Here is a 20,146-nt window from a genome sequence, read left to right on the forward strand (position 1 = left end):
CCTTCCTGAACCGGTTCTTGGTTGCTGCTGGATTGTCTGAGGATTTCAGACTCTTGCTTCTTCACTCTTCCAAAGCGACTCTGCCAGTGATTCTGCCGAAGTTTCTAGAAGCCTTTGGTCTTGGACTAGGGTAACCTCCTTGATCCCTCCTGTGCTGAGGCTTCAGCCTCTTGGACGGCGCAGCTGCTGGTTCCTCCGCCTGCAGATAAATCCCCTTTTATGATCTTACTTCCTGTTGGCTCTGTTCCTCTAGAGAACCCCAACGAATACAGCACCCTTCTTCCCTACCCTGAAAACTCTCCTGACACTGTGTCATGGTGGCAGAGTCCTGGAAGGAGAATGTCAGAGGGAGTTGGAGATCCGAGCAGCCCCCTCCTCTGCCACCCATATTCCAATGGGAAAATGGTGGGGAGAGGTTGGGAGGTTGTCCAGAGTGCACGGTATGGAGGGTAGACCCCAGAGGCCTCCGGACCCTGAGCCTCTTTCCTTGCTACGTCCAGCGCTTGGATTCCCATTTCAAAGGGTGGAGGTTGTCTCCCTCCTTCCCTTCCCCATGGGGAGGCCTAAGGACAGGAGGCCCTACCTCCTCACCTCTGTGCCTTGGTTCAGACCCTGGTGTTCAGGCAATGGAAACCCAAAGAATGGTTTTCCCACCACCCAGTAAATGAGGCAATGAACGCCCACCGAGTTAATCAGGAAATGAAATGGGTTTCTGTGTGGCTGAGACTCTCCTGGCACACCTGGAATCGCAGTGACTCAGGAGGCTGAGGCAGGAGGATATCGAATGTGAGGCCAGCCTCAGCAACTTAAGGAAACCCTGTCTCAAAATAAAAAGCAAAAAGTGGGGGTGGGGGGCAGGCTGGGGTTGTGGCTCAGTGGTGGAGTGCTCACCTAACATGTGTGAGGCCCTGGGTTCATCCTCAGCACCGCATAAAAATAAATTAATAAAAAATAGATATTGTGTCCATCTACAACAACAATAACAAAAAAAAAAAAAAAAAAAAAAAAGAAAGAAAGAAAGAAAGAAAGAAAAAGAAAAGAAAAAATATTAAAAAAAAAGAAAAATGGGGGTGGGGGGTAGCTCAGGGGTAGAGTACCCCTGGATTTCATCTCTAGTATTGCAAAAACAAACAAAAAAGACCAAAAAACCAAAACAAAACAACAACAAAAAACCAAAAACAAACAAACAAAAAAACACCAAACAAAACCAACTTGAAGACTTGAGCAGAGTGGCCTCTTGTGGCCTCTCTGCTGTGGACCAACCCTTGGTCAGCACCTCCAGGGCCTGAGCCACTGCCACCAGCTGTCCACCTCTGTAGTCCTGTGGATGTCCTTGGGGCAGGCCCTGGGGACAGAGGAGGGAGAAGACCAGGCCAGGCCTTCCCCAGGGGGTGACGTCCTTTTCCTGATCTGTGGTGTGGGCTCTTTTCCAGGATGCCTGCCTGCCCAAGGCCAAGTCCTCAAGTTGGACACGTGAGGGTTCAATGGCTTCCGTTTCCTGGAGCACATCTGTCTGGACCAGCCACCGTGGAGACATTCCCCAGCAGCCGGTCTTCTAGGGATGTCTCCTCTCCCACGTCACAGAAAATAATGATGATAACATAAAGTCTTCCTGTCCATCACTGGAAACCAACCGGATGCACAGGGGTGGCAGGTATCATTCTGGGCCTTTCCAGTACTTTCTGTACAATTGAGAGAAGACCTCTGGGAGCATTTTGCATGATGTATCCATATGTGGATTTGGGGACCGACCCACAAAGGAGGTCAAATAATTGCAGGGTGCTGCTCTAACAAAGCCCTTTCCACTCCCATTGACGTGTTTTACGAACCAGTATTTTTGTATCCTTATATTTTAAAATAAAGAAAAAGAGAAGGGAAACTGATACTGAATTCTGGCTCCTCGTGGCAAGAATAATTCGCAGCCGTAGATTCATGAACTCACGGCAGGAGAAAAAGACAGCTCCATCCATCTCATGGAGAGAGGCAATTCTAACAAAATTTTATTTTCATGCTTAATAATTATTTACAAAAATGAGTTGGCTTTGATAAATTGGACACTCATAATTGTACTGTTAGTTCAAGCCAGGAAAATTTAATTCTAGAGTTTTATAGTCACAGGTAATTAAAAAATGTAATTTTAACTTATATACTTTTTGTTGAGAGAATTATGATAGGGTGATTAATAAAATACTTTCAAGCATAAAAATATATTGCATTAGAAGACCATTCTGCCGGGGAAATGGAATGGAAATATGAGTTCAAGAGAGAAAAGAAAATTAAATTTTGTTTAACTATTCAGAAGAGCTTGTCTATACCTTCTAAGTGATAATAGATCTCAAATTACTATCGCCTGTAGATTTCATTGGATGCATTTAAAAGAATTATATGACAGCTTTATTTTTTTAAATGCTAATATTTATAGTAGATCAGCCATATTATCCTTTGCAACCATTTAAACTTAGGGAAAAATTTAGATGCCAATTAAACATAGATACAAAGTATTCAATGCCAATTAAAAAGACACAAAGTATTCCAGTTCTTTGTGGTGGTGGAAGAGGGTGTGAAAATCAGTCAAAGTGACCATAAAGACCATTGTCCTCAGAGAATCCCCCAGAACCTTACCTTGCAGTGAAAATTTTCAGGACCATAATATAGAACTCTAATAAAGAAACTTGATTTATTACATTACATTTTGACTGTCTGGAAAGTGGGTCATTTTGCCAAAAGGCCATATGTTGGTGAAAGTATCTAAATATCATCAGGTGAGGTGACGCATGCCTGTAATCCCAGTTTTCTGGGGAGGCTGAGGCAGGAGGATGGCAAGTTCGAGGCCAGCCTCAGCAACTTGATGAGGCCCAAAGCAACTGAGCAAGACCCTGTCTCTAAATAAAATTTTTAAAAAGGGCTGGGGATGTGGCTCTGTAGTTCAAATCCCCAGAACCAAAAAAAAAAAAAAAAAAAAAGAAAAGAAAAGAATCTAAATGTCTCCATAATTTGAAATGATGTATGATGGGCTGATTCTGTTACTTTTGTCATGTGAATCCAACCAGAACATAAAAGTCATTTCTTGAATTTTGAAATGCTGAAAACTTAAAACAGCCGTTCATATCTTTAATGAATTCTCTTTGCTGCGTGACAAGATTAGGCTTCAGTAATTGTAACATCCCTCCATTTATTTAACTTAAAACACTTAACTACATTTTTCCCTTTTGAAATGGCTAGGACCCCATGAAGGATCTCTTTGTACCAGATATGACTAATTTCCTGTCTTGCTATGAAACACGAATCCCAGCTCCTAACGATCTGAAGGCACCAGAAAGAAATCACTAACCACTAAGTGAAATTGCCATAAGAGGATGGGAAAATCCTTTCTGGACAGCTGGATTCTCCAAAAACACAAGTCAGCAAAAGTGTTCTTTTTCACGGCAGAAAAACAGCATCGGGCATTAAACAGTATTTCCGACACTCACAATTATTTCTGTAATTTTGAAGTGGCATCTGGAGTATTCCATTAGAAGGAAATTAGCCCTTTCCCATAATTCGCCATGTTTAATGTGAAGTGATAAACTTCTATTCCAGTTTATTATAGAGTGGCTAATGGGTGCTCGGAGCCACCAAGATGGATAATCACCCAACCAAGTGAAAATTAGTCTTTTCCTACTTAAAATATGGTTTTCGGCTTGACATTTTTAAGTACATTTGAAAAGGAAGCTCCCATCTACGAATAACATTTCAGCTAAACAAAGATTCAGACTTGCTTACATTGGAGGGAAGGTAGGCTGGCCGACTTTCTGTGAGCTAAGATTGTTCCAGAAAAAAATGTGCGAGGTTCCAATGGCAGCGTGTTGCTAAAAATTCCCAGACCGTGTTGCATTCTCAAACATGTGATCAGTGGCAAATTGCACATATCATTTCTAGTTTGAAATGCAGCCAACTTTTGTTGATCAGGAGCCCTGGGATGCGACTTCCTCTTAGCTAAGATGTAGCCAGGGTGTGCAAGGTGGGCCATCCTTGAGCAACCGATTTGGTGCAGCAGGAGACAGAAGAAATGGTCACCAGCAGGAATTAGGACTGAGGCTTGGCAGCAATTGTGTACTGCTTTGCCCATTTGGCCACCTGTGCTCCAGGACACCTGGCACCTGTTGTCCCCACCAGGTCTGTCACCTGGGGTGCCTCTCTTTGCACCCATCTGTTCATAGAAATCTCTGTCTCTGCTTTTGAGCAAACTGGTGGCACCCTGCAGTCCTGGTGCTTTTTTTATTTTTTTAGCCATAAGGAGTCTGTGCTGTGTTCCTGGGTAATCTGGTCCAGCGAGCAGGCCACAGGTGTGCTTGGCAAAGGTGGACATTGTCCTCCAGTGTCTCCCAAAGATGGAAAATTAGGTCATGTGAGGACCCAGCTAGAAGGTAGCCATCAGCAAGCCACCAAGAGATCCCTCACCAGAAATTAAACCCCAGTGGTACCTGGCTCTTGGCTTTCCAGGCGTTTGAACCATGAGAAAAAAAATTTCTGCTCTTTAAGCCACACGGTCTGTGGTATTTTGTTATAGCAACCTGAGCCAGCTAATCCAGAGCCCACCCGGGAAGCAATCCAAATTCCCACCAAGAGCCGAATAAATGGGTGAATAAACGGCGTTATGTTCAAACGTCATAAAAAAATAGAAGCAAAAGCATCAAGGTACTGTAAATTTCCACTTCTGTGAAGTTTAAAAACAGGGAGGACTCATCATAGGCTGCAGAGGTCAGAACAGGGGTTACCTTTGGGGGTACTGAATTGGGGAGACCCATGGTGAGGGTCTTTCTGGAGGGACAGAATTTTCTCCATCCTAATGTGGTGACAATTACATGAGACATGGACACAGAAGGTCATTGAGCTGTGTGTTTTGTTATAAGTTGTATCTCAATTAAAAGTGCATAGGAGAGAGAGAGAGAAAGCGAGGGAGAGAGAGAGAGGGACTGAATACACGGGAGGAGGAAGAGAATTGTGTTGCTCAGAATCAACTCTGCACTTCTGGAGGGAGAGCTTGGGTTTTGTGCAGAGCAAGCCTGTGTGTCTCATTTCTGCCTGTCGGAGGCTCAGCTGACCCATCTCGCAGGGACGGTACAATTCCCTCTTAGAACATGACACGTGCCCACCTTTGTCCCCTGCCTTGTAGGCAACAGAACCCCCGAAAGCACTTTGGGCTTGTAACACTTGAAAGAAAATAAATTAAAATATCAAGGCAGCCGAAATGAGTAGTTAAAGCACGAAGTGAACTCAAACATCAGTTTGAGGCTGAAAATCAAGTCTGACTTTCTTGAAAACTGATGTTAAGAGCTCGGGTAGTTCCCTTTCATGAAAGGGCCATTTAAATATTGCATGCCGGGCCCCTCTCCCCGGGAATCGCAGCCGTCCTGCGTTTCATCTTCAGCCTCCATCAAAGGCGGACCGGCTGCATCACAGAGGCAGGGCGTGCGTGCGTGTTGCCGGCCTCCTGGGGACGAGCTCCAGGATTAGCATGTGCTCCACGCAATGCAACGGAGGAGGAGGAACCGTGGAATAAAATCAGGCAGGCAGGATGAAAAGAGGAGGAAGGGCCCCAGCCAAAGCCACAGGTGACCCTGGTGGTGGGTGCAACCAGGGTGGGCTTCCTGCAGGAGGCAGGAAGGACCCACTTAATACTTCTGCTGCTGCTAGTTTGGATTCTCACTAGCAGCAGCCCTTCTGCGGGTCTTCAAGTGCATGAAGTCTGTTTGGGAGTCGCAAGGAACATCATTAAAAGTGTGGGGGAATCAGACAGGGAAGGGATGATATCCAATTAAGGGCCTGGCGACAAGCCAGCATCTGCCATGAGCCGCAGGCGCTTCCTCCTGCTGCGAAACTCAGGAAGCTCTTGGACTGTGCCCCTGGGAGTGACCCCACCCAGGTGGGAGCAGCTGGGCGTCTACACTGTTGGCCAGGGGACCTTATTCCCAGCACTTCCCTCCTGCCAAGACCACCAGCTGCCCGCACAGGTGCCCGTGCCAGGCAGGGAGATGCAGATGGCGCCAGGTGGAGGCAGGATGGTCTCGCTCCCACGACTGCCAGACACCAGGTGCCCGATCACGGCCCAGGTGCTGGGCTCTCCACCTGGTGGTATGATGGGAGGAGACGGAGATCCACCAGGGGAGGGACTCGTCCAGGTGGAGCATTGGGAGGAGCCCCGCATCTGTGCCAGACACACGCCCCAGCGCTGGACCAGCCCTCTCCACCCTCCATCTCCACCCCCCTGCTGTTCCTCCTCGTCCCACCCCTACCCTGGGCCGTTTGGAACATCCCTGGACCCATTCCAAGTCCCCGCTCTCCAGGTGTTATGCTAATCTTGAATTTCCTTAAGGAGAGCCCTTCACAGCTCCACTTCAGAGGCTGAGACATCTGAATCAACCCACTGCCGTCCTGTAATGCATTCAAGGCAGGATAACAAGTCCGCTCTCTATCACTTGGAAACTTCCAGCAATCCCTGAAGGAGGTGTCTTTGAGAAGCCTGCAGCTGTGCTGTGCTCCGGGAGCTTTTATTGGCTGGTTCTTATTTTGTTGGGGGGTCGGAGGGGCAAGGTGAGTGAAGGGGAAAGAAGTTGGGAAATGGGAAAACATATTTGCATGCTATCAGATTTTTCAAAAATAAATACTGATCATATTGTTTTGATTTCCCAACTCCCGATGCAAATGGTGATGGAGATCCAGGCCTTGGAAGATGCCCTCCCCCACCTTTTTTTTTTTTTTTTTAAAGCAATTACTGTATGAGATTTCACTTTCCACTGTGTCTTTTCCTGTGTAGCCCTTTGGCAGAGACGTTGAAAGCAAGCCAAGCTTTCAGTGGCCGCGGTGACAAGCAGACTGTTCATTCATCAGTGCTCATACTCGAGAGGTCAACTCTCCAACCAGGAAAAGCTCGACCTTGGGCATCCCCCGAACACCAGCAGCTCATCAAGTTCATGTCTCCCCACGGACAGATCCACATGTGCAGGGCCGTGTCCTGATTCTGAGGGCAGAAAGGGACTCAATGGTGTCACTAGTGTAACCAGGATAGGAGATTACTAGGTGAGGCTCCTGCGGGTGAGGACATCCAAAAATCCGGCAGAATGGGCTTTACTTCAACATTTGATGTAGGTCGCTTGGCCAGTGGATATTGGTGGCTGGTCCCGTGGCGGCCACTGTGCCTGCTGATACCAATATGGCCTCTTCTGGCCCTACTTATTTGAATCACAGCTTCCAATTTAAGCATCTGATTGGCTGAGCCTAGATCACATGACTGTAAGATGGTTGCAAGGGAAGCTGGGAAAGTGACTATTGGGCACTTTTTTTTTTTTAAACATGGAAGGCAGACTCCAAAGCATAAAGGGTAGGCAAAAGATCTGAACAGATGCTTCATAAAACAGGTGCAAGAAAGCCCAGTAAGTGCAGGAAAAGATGATGGACATCGTTAGCCATCAAGGAACTGCAAATTAAAACCACAGCACTAGCATTGGCCTGCTTGAACTGCTAAAATTGGAAAGTCTGACCACACCAAGTGTTGGCAAGGAGGGGGAGCAACCGGAACTCCCAAATGTTGGCTGGAGAGTAAAGTGGCTCAACCACACTGGAAAAGCATTTGTGAGTCTCTAAGGTTAAACATACATGGACTCCATAAGAGAAATGAGAATTTACATCCACACAAAAACTTGTTGCCCAAATGTTCCTAGAAAATATTCCTATTCAGAATAGCCCACACCAACACATGGCGCTATATCCATAAAATGGAATATTACTCTGCTTCCTAAAAGCAGATGAAAACATGGACAAATCTCGAAAACATCACTGCGAATGAAAGAAACCAGCCCTTACAGGATGATTCTAGGTTTTTAGGAAACTCTAAGAGAAATTTTCCATAGGGTGATAAAGAGCAGATTGATGAGGGTGTGTTTGGACAGGGAAGGGAGCCCTCTGCAGGAATGGAAATGTTTTGAATCTCGATTGTCGGATGGCTAGATATGTATATATGATCAAAATGGGTGTATTTGATCGAAGCAAATTGTACCTCAATAAAATGGATTTTAAAGAGGCATTAGAACATGGGACCCTCTTTTAGATAACCAACTTTTATGAGTACGTACAAGGCCACCTGCCAGCAGTCTGAGGTCCCACCAAGTTGGGGGGCAGGAGATGAAGATAGTAATTAGCAGCCATGCGGTGGGAGGAGCCTGTGTGGGTACAGGAGTCGAACTGGACGGACTTGGGGGAGTTCCTGAAGCCTCAAAGGTGAAGTGAGAAGCCTTTATGGATTTGAAAGGATAACCCAAGTGTGGGGGGCTCCCAGCTCTTCAGAACCACCTGGCGACTGATCATGTCCATCATGATCAAAAATAGCGAGAGCATCTATTGAGCACTTACTGCATGCCAGGCATGTGATAGGTTATCATGGGGCTTAATCCCTCGGTAACTCTTGGGCTGTTTTCTTCTCCCCTTCTTACGGATGAGGATGCTGAGGTCCAGTTGCATTTCACAAGACTGAAAAGTGGCAGGGCGATGAATGGAAACCTGATTTGTCTGCTTCTTTGCATTTCCCAGTAACCACGAGGGCACATTTCTCCTGTTAGTCCTCCAGGGCTGCTGAAGCTGATCCTCGATGGTGCTCCTGCCTCATCCTGGAGGTCTCGGGGAGACACAGCCAGGAGCCGCGATGCTGCCCTATACCCAAGAAACCATGGTTTTCATTACATCCTGCTCACACCTTTGACAAGTCTCTATTAAACTCTCCTCAAATTGTCTGAACCTTTTCTGTTCCTAAACTTAGTCAGTTTCAACACATTCCTCACACACTAAGCTCTTCTTTTCTCCTGGTGTAGTATCTTATTTAATACAGAGGTGGATCATCTGCCTAGACCTATCAGTTGTTGGCCAGGTCAGTCCAACTGGAGCAGAGCTAAGGACTCTGATGGTTGTGTAGAACTATCTTCTTGCTCGCCTTCCCTCAACTCTCCTCATCACCACCATGAAAAGGAAGATGCCTGTAGCTGCAGGTCTCCTGGCAGCCATCTTGTAACCATGAGGAAAGCCAGCACAAGGACCAAGCCAATAAGCAGAGGAAGGAAGGTGAGAAAACAGCAGAGAAACCGAGTCAGAGTCTGCTCAGATGGCTGTGCCACAGGACTTCAGTTCCTCAAGATAATAAATTGTTTTTTTATGCTCCGTGTGTATTGACTTTTTCCACCATTTGCAAAATATAGCTTCAAGAGGTTTACTGAAGACAGTGGCCCCCAAACCCCTTTCCGTTCCCTGTTTTTTTTTTCCCTAACGAATTCTGCTTTATTCTTTGCCCATTTGCATTTCTCTCTGCGATACACAACTGATCAGATCACCTCTCGAATGAAAATCCGGCGCTTATCTTATTAAAGCAACCGCTCTCATTTCAGGCCTTTACAACCACGTCTCTTCCTCCCCTGGAGCCTGGCTCCATTTTCTATTAACGTGTCAGCATCGGGTTCCCTGAAATAAAGTACCGGAGCACAGTTGTTGAGTCGGGCTAATTAAAGATGTGTATCATTGGTGGAATTGTCTCTTTGGAACCGAAAAATTAATTATGTTTCTTTGGCCTGGTGACCAGATGAGAAAAACAAACCAACAGATACCCGTGATTGTTTGCTATCTCCAGTTTTCCCCGAGAACTGTCTCCAGTCCCATTAGGTTTTTCCAGATCCTACAGGTGCCATGTCCCATGGGATCGAAAGAAACCGACCTCAGGCAGTTGACAGGAACTTGGGAATACTCGCTTGGCTCCCCAGACATGCAGCTTTCTGTCAATGTGACAAAATCAACTTAAAGGAGAGAAGATTTACTTTGGTTCATGGTTTCAGTACATGGTCAGTTGTCTCCAGGACTAAAAAACATGGTGGAAGGGTACGGCGGAGGGAAGATGACCAGAAAGGAAAGTGGGGGAGGGGGTCTAGGGACAAGATAGAGTCCCCAAGGATCCCATCCCTTCAACTAAGTCTCACCTCCTGCAGTTTCTACCACCTGCCAATAACCCTTTCTGCCGCGAATTCACGAATGAGGTCACAACCCCCTCATGACCCAATCTCTTCCCCGAAGCCTGGACATTTCTGCACGGGGGACCCCCCCAGCCTTCAACGCATCCATACGCCTTTGGGGAACATTCCAGATCCAGACTTTTAACAGGACTAGAACTAAACAGTGAAGGTTCACGGGGCCCCATTCAAAGATGGGCTCAGAACTCTGGGGATCACCAATGGGTCTGTGAGTTGGCGTCCGGAGGGGACCTGGGAGTTTTCTCTGTGTGAACCCCCCGGGGGTGCAGGACCCGAGTTTCTGGAGAAGAGAGGCCTTGGGGAAGGTCCTCAGCGATGTGGGACAACATGATGGGGTATTGGCATCCACAGAAGCCACCTGAGCCTGGGGTCTTGGTCATATAGACGCGGCTGGTGGCCTCCGTGGCTGGTGGCCTCCGTGGCTGATCTCAGTCTCCAGCCCCTCCCTCGAACCCAGAGCTCCTCCCCTGAATCCCCTTGTTCCATTATCCGGCTGGCCGGAGACACTTACCCCATGGGACATTCTGAGGGCTTGTAGGGCCTCTCTCAGAGCCAAGGGCTAACTCTTCTCTCTATATATATCTTACGTTTTAATTTGCTTTTTGTTTTGATGCTGGGGATTGGACCCAGGGCCTTATGGACGCTAGACACGGGTCCACCCCTGGACTACACCCCGGCTCCGGATCTCTCTTTGGGCAAGGTAAATTCTTACCACACACCGTTCAATTTTCTTTTCTTTTTCTTCCATTTGCATCAAGGTTTAACTCACATACAGTAAAGCACACAAACCCAAGAGAACAGTGAGATGAATTTTTGCATGTATACAACCCAGGTTGCTTCAACCAGGTCCAGAGAGAGCCTTTTCAGCCCCCGGAAGCTCCTGGTGCCCACCCCAGTCAGTACTGCTTCCTAGAGGTAACTGCTGTCCTGACTTCCTGTCGCGGACTAGTTTTGGGTTTTTTTGCGGGGGGGGGGGGATCGATCCCAGGGGTGCTTAGCCACTGAGCCTCATCCCCATCCCTTTATAATATTTTATTTAGAGACAGGGTCTCACTGGGTTGCTTTGGGCCTTGCTAAATTGCTGAGGCTGGCTCTAAACTCACGATCCTCCTGCCTCAACCTCCCAAGCCTCTGGGATTATAGGTGTGTGCCACTGCACCGGGCCACGGACTAGTTTTTCCTGCAATTGAACTTCAAATAAATGACAGCAAGTGGCGATATGGATGCCATGTCCCTGCTCCTGGCTTCAGCGCCTTGCCTGTGAGTTTCCCCTGGGCTGCCGTGTCCAGCGGTGTCTCATTCCTTTCTCTTGCTGATGATACAGCTGCTGGGTCCACACTCAGGCTGTGGGGTCCCCACTCTGCCTCTGTGGGCCGAATGGAGTCCCTGGGCCACGGGGCCGGGTAGATTCTGGCAGGTTGGGATAGTTCTCCTAAGTGGGCGTCCCCATTCATTCTTTAGGAGCTGCTTGGAGCAGGGTGTTGTCAGTGGAGACAAACAGATCTTGAGTTCTGCAGAAGTGGATTCGTGTGCTGGGACAGGTGTGGCTCTGCAGTGGGGGGAGGCACACGCCTCTGAGGGTCAGGACACCAGCTTATTCTATGGCTCATGTCTGTTGGCCTCTGGGAGGGAACAGACAGGGTCCCCTCCAGGATGGCCAAACCCAACATCTTGGGTCAACCCCTGTGGACCGTCCTCTCCTTCCTTCAGTTAGCTTAAGGGAGGTCCAAACCTAGAGATGTGCCTCAAGAATGGTCACTTAAGAGGACTCTCTTCTCCAGCGGGACCCGTGGGCAAGGGGTTCTAGGCCCAATTCACTCGCCAGCTTCTGTTCAGGCTGCTCTCCCTCCCCAGAACATCTTGTCTCTTTCTATCCATCCCACTGTTCTGGTTCATTTTCTGTTGCTATAACAAAATGCCTGAGGCCAGGTGCTTTAGAAAAGAAGCTTAAACTTAGCTCACAGTTCTGGAGGTTCAAGAGCATGAGGTCAGCATCTGCTCAGCTCTGGTAAGGGTCTCATGGTGGATGGCATCACAAAAAAATGGTAGAAGAGGGATTCAGGGGAGGTGCCAGGCTCACTCATAGCAAACCAGTCTCGTGGGCACTAATCCAGTTCCAGGAGATCTGACCAAGTCCAGAGACACAGCATGAATCCATTCATGAGGGTGGAGCCCCCATGACGTAATTACCTCCATGGGGACCCACCTCATAGAGGTCACCCTGGGGAGCCAGCTTCCTGCACAAGGACTTTTGGGGTCACACACACCATATCCAAACTAGAGCACCAACCACATCCTACCAGCTGGTGAGGGTCCCCCACCTCCCAGAAGCCCTCAGAGGCCCCCCTCAGCTTGGCTCTCCTAACCCCAGGGGACAGCTGACCCAGGGACAGCTGACATGGTGTCCCTCAGCCACCCAAACACTGCCTGCCACTCTGGTGCTCCTTGAAGTGCCGTGGGGCAAGTCTGCCTTGGGGGTGAGCTGAGGCTTGTGGGTGGGCTTCTGAGCCAAGGCCTTTGTCACCGAGTCAACCTGACCTGGCCTATGGGTCTCCCTCCCAGATTCAGGGGAGCACACAGTGGCCAACAGACCCTGGGCGTCTCTCAGCCCTTGTCACTAGATTCTGGATCCGTTCAGGCCAAGGGGCCCGAGTCACCATGGAAGTCAGACCTGGGGGAGTAAGTGAGGGCTTTTGAATTGGTGAAGAGACCAAACTCCTCGCTTGTAAAGAAATAAGTGTGTGTCGGGGTGGGGAGGGGGACAGGCTCCCCCCCAGCTCCTCCCGGCCCACGAGCATCCCTCTGCAGGTAGAATGGGTGGTTAGAGGTTTCACAATTAGTGTAATGAATGTCACTCGGCAGGCACCCTGCAAAATTGCCAGCTTAGAAGGGCTAAAGTGAGATCTTGTCTGATCGCATTTTAAGCTCCGTGATTAACCAGCGACATGACTCGAAGGCACAAGAAGGCCAAGCAAGGCTGTCAGCCCTCTCTGAGCGGTCACTGACATTTGTGGCTGAGATGTGGGGACAGTGCCAAACTCTGGGCACTGCCCAGATTGGAGGGGAGCAGGACAGTATTGGAGAATGACCCAGAGGAGGACCCCAGATCCCTGAGTCTATGGAAACAGACTGGTTTTTTGCACGGCTGGGAACCCCTCACCCCCCCCCCTTTTTTTTAATGGCTCCGTTAATCTTTTGCATTTGCAGCTGAAAGCCTGCATTCGGCTTTGCGTCCAATTTATGGATGTGCACGTAAAATCGCGCTGGTATTATATGCCCGCACATAAACCTGGCAACCTCAGAATCTCATTAGTTTTCGCTTTGGTAAATCCCCATCCAGGATCAACTCCACAAAGAGAAGTGGAGTGTCCCCGAGAAGCCACCGACCTGCACATCTGCCCGTCAGAGCATCATCTAATTATGAAACACAATCAAGGACTCGTTAGGAGATCGCACCCCATCCTCTTCATCTCCAAAAAAAGCAAGCACCTTGGTTGGATGCAGAGGCTTTGATGAATCATTCATTCATTCCGTGGTCCGTCATTCATCCGATACCAAATTGGAGAGGACCAGCAAGGGACCTGTCCCCCCCCACCCCACCTGCTCATCGGTATAAGCTAATGAGGTATAATATAGTAGCATTTCAATTAAGGGACATCTCAGCCTGTCTTCCCGTTCAACCTGTCCTTAGCTTTGAGGCAAATGAGTTCTGTGGGTTCAATGTCACACAACGGAGAGCTGTTGTTGTAAACATCTGTCAGGGTAAATTGGACACCTGGAGAATGTAGCCTCAGACATTTGAGAGCTCCCCCCAGGGACACCGAGGCAATTGTGTGGAATCGAGGAGTGCGTCCGTGTCACCAGGATGCCCAGAATCCCCCATGGGAACGACTGGCCCAAGCCTACTGTCTCTCCGACTGTCCCTGCTGGTCTCAGATTCCTCGCCTCTTGCCAAGTCTCCTTTCGAGGTAACTCCAAATGCATTTTCCCTTTGCTGTCACATGGATTCTTCAAGAATCAAGTTCGGATCATGGCCCACTGCAGCTCCCAGGTAAAGTCCAGACTCTTGCCTGGACGTGCCGGGCCCCTAATGCCCTGTCGCTTGCTCCCCTCTCCAATGTCACCTGTGTCCCTCCCCCTGGGAGCATGAGGTCCTGCGGCCCTGCTTCCCCTTCAATAGCCAGCGGATCCTGATGTCCTTTACCAAGACAGAATGGAGAACTTGAGTCTCCCCCATAGCACCCCGCACAGCTGTGAATCTGCGTGGTCCCCGAGGAATGTCCCTCTCCTCCCATAGGGCTACGTCCTGAGGACAGGGACCCTGCTTGGTGGTGGTGGTGGTGGTGGTTATTTGGCATCTTTGTGAGTGCCAGACACATAGTAGGTGCTTATTAAATGGTGAAGGAAAGAAGGAGGGAGAGAGGGAGAAAGAAACGGAGAGGGGGGGTCTTAGTCCATTTGGGCTCCTGTAACAGAATGCCAGAGACCAGTGGCTTATAAACAGCAAAAATGTCTTGTTCAAAGTTCTGGAGGCCAGTAAGTCCAAGATCAAGGTGCCAGTGGATTGGGTGTGAGGGCCCACTTTCTAGTTCCTAGATGGCTTTCTTCTCCCTGTCTCTTCACGTGGAGGGAGGGGAAGGAAGCACTCTGGAGTCCCTTTTATAAGGACATCAGTCACCTCTGTTCCCAGGACTACCCTGGTCCCAGTGTTTGAGGACCGGTCTCCAGGAGCCTTAAGGCTGCAGGGGAGCAGACAATCACCCAGAGGACCTTTGATTGGGAACTTACTGACAGATGCATGATCCTAAGTGGCAACAAGACCATTTGGATCCGGGTAGTTTGGGTCTGAAGGCGGGGTGTGTATATTGATCAGGACAAAAAGGACGTCCTCCTACTTGGGATGAACCCGCTTCACCTAATCAAGGACATGGAACCCATCCCTGGCACCGACAGTGGTCGGAAAGTTCCACTTTCTATCCCAACAGTTTGGTTTATTTATAGTTTGCTGAGAAATGATGCAGGAAAAGTCCCCCCAGGGTCCCCAGGGGAGTCGTGACGGTTACAGTCAAGATGGCCGCGGTCATGTCAAGCAGAATCCCGCCACCATCCCTGAGCTCCACCCCCAGGCGCCTTCATCCTGGGAGTTAGACTTCCACACGTGCATTTGGAGGGGAGGGCAGGACGTAAACAGGACTTGGGGTCTCCTGGGGTCCCCTCTCCCCCCTCTACCCATCCTCACGACTCTTCCCCACCCCCCTGCTGCCAGCCTCTACCGTCCCGTGAGCTCACTGAGGACCTGCTGCACTGAATCGCTCCTGAGCATCTTTTTAATGGGGTTTTAATCCTACTTCTGACCTGAATTCCCAGGCCAGGCCGCGGCCGGTTCCTTTAAGGGGGAGACCAATCCCTGGTCAATGTGATCCTTCCAGATGGGGCCTGACCTCGGGGTGGCACAGAGCGGGCTTTCCCGCCAAGGCCAGAGTCCCCACTGAAGACCACAGCTGGGCGCCAAGTCCTGCAAATGAGGCCGTGACTTTCACAGAATCATAAATATTCCGTGGCGCGTCCCTGCTCGGCGGCAGCAGCAGCAGGTGTCACCTGCCCCACGACACATCATTAGGCAGACCCGGCCAGAGACAAGCTTCTGCAAGAAAAGCATGTCCCCCCTCACTCCAGACCCAGGGGAGGAGCAGGGCCAGCCCAAGGAGACTGGGCCTGGAGGAAGTTGTGCCCACCTCCTAGGAGCCCTGTGCTAACCTGAGGCCAATGATGGCCGCATCAAACCCAAATTAAATACATATTTTAGGGATTTTAATCTAAGCCGTAGCAAATGTGCCACTTGGGGATGAATTATTTATTTGGCTGGAGCTGAGAGGAAATCCGCATGAGCAGGCAGAGGGGCTGGGAAAGCGGTAAATAAACCAAACAGGAGGCTGGGCCCCGGCTCCAGGAGCTGACGGGGACATAGCCACAACCTGACCTGTCACCCTCGGGCATGCTGAGCTGGGAGGGGCTCTGAGTTTCCTTTTTGGCATTGGGGACTGACCCCAGGGGTACTTCACCACTGAACTATATCCCAGCCCTTGATTTTTAATTTCTTTTCTTTTCTTTATATATATATTTTAATTTTGAGCAGGGTCTCCTTTTGTTTAGAGGCTCCCTAAATGGCTGAGGCTGGCCTCCAACTTGCCATCCTCCTGCCTCAGCCTCCCGAGCTGCTGGGATTACAGGTTCAGGTTTTCTCACTTGTGTTGTCCGCAGAATTGTGTTGGGATTTTGCATAAGTATTACTAGTTCCAAATGGGGCACGTTGGGGCCACATAGAAAGTGACCACTGACTACACGTCCTTCAGGGATGATGGAATCTGCATTTGTGTCCAAATGAATATTAAAGACCCTGCCCAGAGGACGCAGAGGCCTGGACTTGCAGCGTCAATGGAACCTTCAGGAAATGCTCTCCACACACCCAGCCCCAAACCATGGCCACTGGCCACAAGTGGCTACTGAACACTTGAAATTTCAAGTGGCCAGTGTGACTCATCAATTTTATTAGCTTTTCAACTTTAGAATGGACGCTTTATACAGTTCTTGGAAAACGCCACGGGGTGTTTGGAACAGGGCAGACATTTCAACACGTTCTGGTCTCTAAATACAGATCAAACATAGCTGACGAACATTTAGGGGTCTGGATTAGGACAGGCAGTGCCTACAAACCACACACACCGGGTTTCCCCACAACTTACTGTACCAAAAATGTAGGCAGTTCCACCAATAATTCTCCTATTGATCCTCTGCTGGGATGACAAATGTTTGGGTGATGTTGGGCTCAATAAAATATATTATTAAAATTTATTTCATCAGTTTCCTTTGTCTCTTTTAATATGATTGCTAGAAAATTGAGCCCACAGGTGGGGCTCATGTCTTGGGGCTACGCATGGCCAGGCCCCAGCTAGGCACTGGGCACAGTAGGGGGACAAAGTCTCAATGTTTATGAGGCCCAGGGATAGATGAAAGAGAGCCCTCAGGCAAGTAAACAGTGCAGAAATAGCCGGAACGTAGCAGGAACATGGGGGTATTCTGAAGAAAATCCCATGTGCAATGACCCCTCTGAGAAATTCTGCACAACCATATAGGGCAGACCTGCCGCCCTGCCCCCTCCCATACTGAGACCAGAGCAAAAGGACGGTCGGCATAAGTTGTCCAGGGATGCGTGACGGGGTCAGGAAGGTGGGGGCTGACTTCAAGAGGAAATAAGAGCCAAAGTGACCTGCCTCCAGGGAATGGCTCCCCCCCACCTTGTTCACCAGCACCCCCGGACGGCTGGCTCTTCCCCGCCCTTGGTCACTGCACCTTTTATCCCTTCAATAAAACTTTTTGCTGTGGCCTCAACATTTCTCGGGTGTTCGGTCTTCAACACCAGGGTCCCGGGACCTGATCTCCAAGGACAGTGTCAATATCAGTAACTCTGTCCCCAAACGCGAGCAGGGAGGTCAACAGTCCGTGTCCAGGGGGACGTTCACAAGGTAAAGTCACCAAGGCCCTGGGGACCTCGTTCTCAGAATGAAAACCAGGCCCCGGACCTCACATGAAGACCCTCCTCGGTCGGCTGGCCTCCTCTGAAGGAGCTGGACATGGCCGTGAGGCGACCTGGACTAGGAACAGCTTCCCCTGCTCCCCGGCTCCTTCCCGACGGGGCACTTGGCACAACTGTCACTGGGCATGCAGATCATCGCCACCCGGGTCACAGCCTCCGTTGGACCAGGGGTCTCAACCTCGTTCGTTACGAAGCCTGAAAAATTCCTGGAGCCGAGAGTGGCCTTGAGACACCGGTGGAGGTGACCGAGAGTGACCTGGATTCATGAAGGCGCATTTTTGAGAGCCTCTGAATGCCATTCGTCACAGGGGCACATGCATCTGAAAATGCGTCCACTGTGGGCGGGGGAGGCTCTTCTGGGTAGCTGTCCAGGGGTGGGGGTGTGTGGGGGTGTGGGGGGCTGGTGGGATGTAGATTTGGGACCCCCTGGAGGAGCCGGGGTCCCCGCCTGGGAGCTACGGGAGGCTGCAGACGGCTGGTGGGAGGGGTCCCAAGGTCCTGGGTTCAGAGGGGGCGTTTTCCTGCCCAGGAGGCCCAGGAAGTGCGAGGCCTGGAGAGAAGAGGCCCAGGGCTCAGCCTCCCGGGGCTGATGAGCTGGGGCCAGATGGCCCCCGTGCAGAGGCCCCACCAGGCCCCACCAGGCCTCAGGGACCCCCAGGGGTTTGTGCCCTTTAGGAGCATCTGCTGTCACCATGTGTCATCCTGACACTGAGCATGAACACGGGTCCCTGTGGCCTTGCTCTGTGCTGTTGGAGCCTGGGGGTGACATGGCCCAGTGATTCCGGCTCGGGGTCCCCCAGGAGACTGCAGTGATGGGACCCACTGGAACGCCTGGCCGGGACAGGGGGCTGTGCTTCCCAGGTGGCCTTGGGTGGCTTGTGAGCGGGCTCCTCACCACATGGCCCTGTCATGCATTGCTGGCATGTTCCCCAGCGTGTCCCCAGGGGACTCCTGAGTGTCTCTGCCCACGAATCCAGGAAGGCTCCTCGGAAGAGGTGGCTGTGTGCAGGGGTTTCCACGGGAAGGAGAGGAGACAGGCCCACCAGGGGACACAGTCCACCACGGATGGACTTCAGGACCCTGCCAGGGGCTGCGGCAGATCCCACAGAGCGTTTGCCCATGGTCTGAGATGGGCAAGGTCATGATCACCGCTGGCTTACAGGAGGGGAAACCGAGGCACAGGAGCTAAGCGGCCGTGTGCAAGGTCAACTAGCTGTAGGTGGTGGAGCTGGGGTCAGCAGGTGGCCTGTCCTGCCCATCCTCCTCCGGGAGGTACAGGGCTTGACAATCACAGTAGCCGTGGCCTCTTCTCTCGGGTCCCAGGGGAGGTGAGTTGGGGTGGAGAGGGACAGAGACCCGATGGAAGGAGCGCAGGAGACCAGGTTTGCATCACGATGCTGACCCAGTGCTGTGGCCTGGGGACCGTCAGTCCCCCGGGGGGCGCCTGTGCCAAGGCCTAATATCCCATGGCAGAGGTGTTAAGAGGTGGGGGGGGCTGGGGCTGGGGCTGGGGCTCCCTGGCAGTGCCTTCGCCTCGCATGTGGAGGCTAAAAAAAATAGGTCAATAAATAAAATATAGTTTAAAAAAACTTAATAAAAATGTGAACTCCTTTCAGGGGAAACTCATGGAACTGAACTCATTAAAAAAAAAAAAAAGAGGGTGGGACCTGGGATCTGTAAGATGTGGGCCTGATGAAGGTGGTTAGATCACGGGGGGCACTGCCCTCCGAGGGGATGAATGCTGGTTTTGAGGAGTGAGTTCTCCGGAGAGCAACTTGTTATAAAAAGAGCAAGACTGGAGGCTGAGGCAGGAGGATCACAAGTTTAAAGCCAGCCTCAGTGACTTTGTGAGGTTCTAAGCAACTTAGTGAGACCCTGTTTCCAAAATAAAACTTTAAAAAAGAGCAAGACAGGCCCTTCCCGGCTCTCTCCCATCACAAAGCCCTCCTCAGAGCCAAACAGAGGGGGTCCCCTGACCTTGAACTTCCAGCCTCCAAAATGGAAACCTCTTTTCTTTATATATTATCTGACCTTGGATATTGGTTACAGCAACAGCATATGGACCAACACACCCATCCTGTGGACTTGGGCACATCGGCCTCTGGTCTTCAGACATCTCATCTGTAAAATGGGTGACTTTCAATTACCCAGTAATATCACCTAGGCACCTGCTATAGGCCATGTTATTATCTAGGTCCTGGGGGACCTGCCCCTGATAGGAGGAGATGCATAAAATGAGACAATGTCAAGGTCAGTGTCACTAAAGAATAAGACACTGGAAAGTCCTCCCTCAAACCCACCTCATCCAGGGATGCGATTCCCCAGGAGGCCTGGCTGCCCCGAGTCACTTAGATTTACCCTCAGGACACTGAGACTCCTAACTTAATTTTTCCTTTGTGTCTCTGGGAGGCAGAGACAGAGTCTGAAACGACTCTAAGAAAAACAAACTGGGGGGAGGAAATCAGATTTAAAATGAAAATCAAGAGCCACCTGCAGACGGTGCACACAG

This window comes from Marmota flaviventris, chromosome 19 (genome assembly GCF_047511675.1).
Source record: "Marmota flaviventris isolate mMarFla1 chromosome 19, mMarFla1.hap1, whole genome shotgun sequence".
Lineage (NCBI taxonomy): Eukaryota > Metazoa > Chordata > Mammalia > Rodentia > Sciuridae > Marmota > Marmota flaviventris.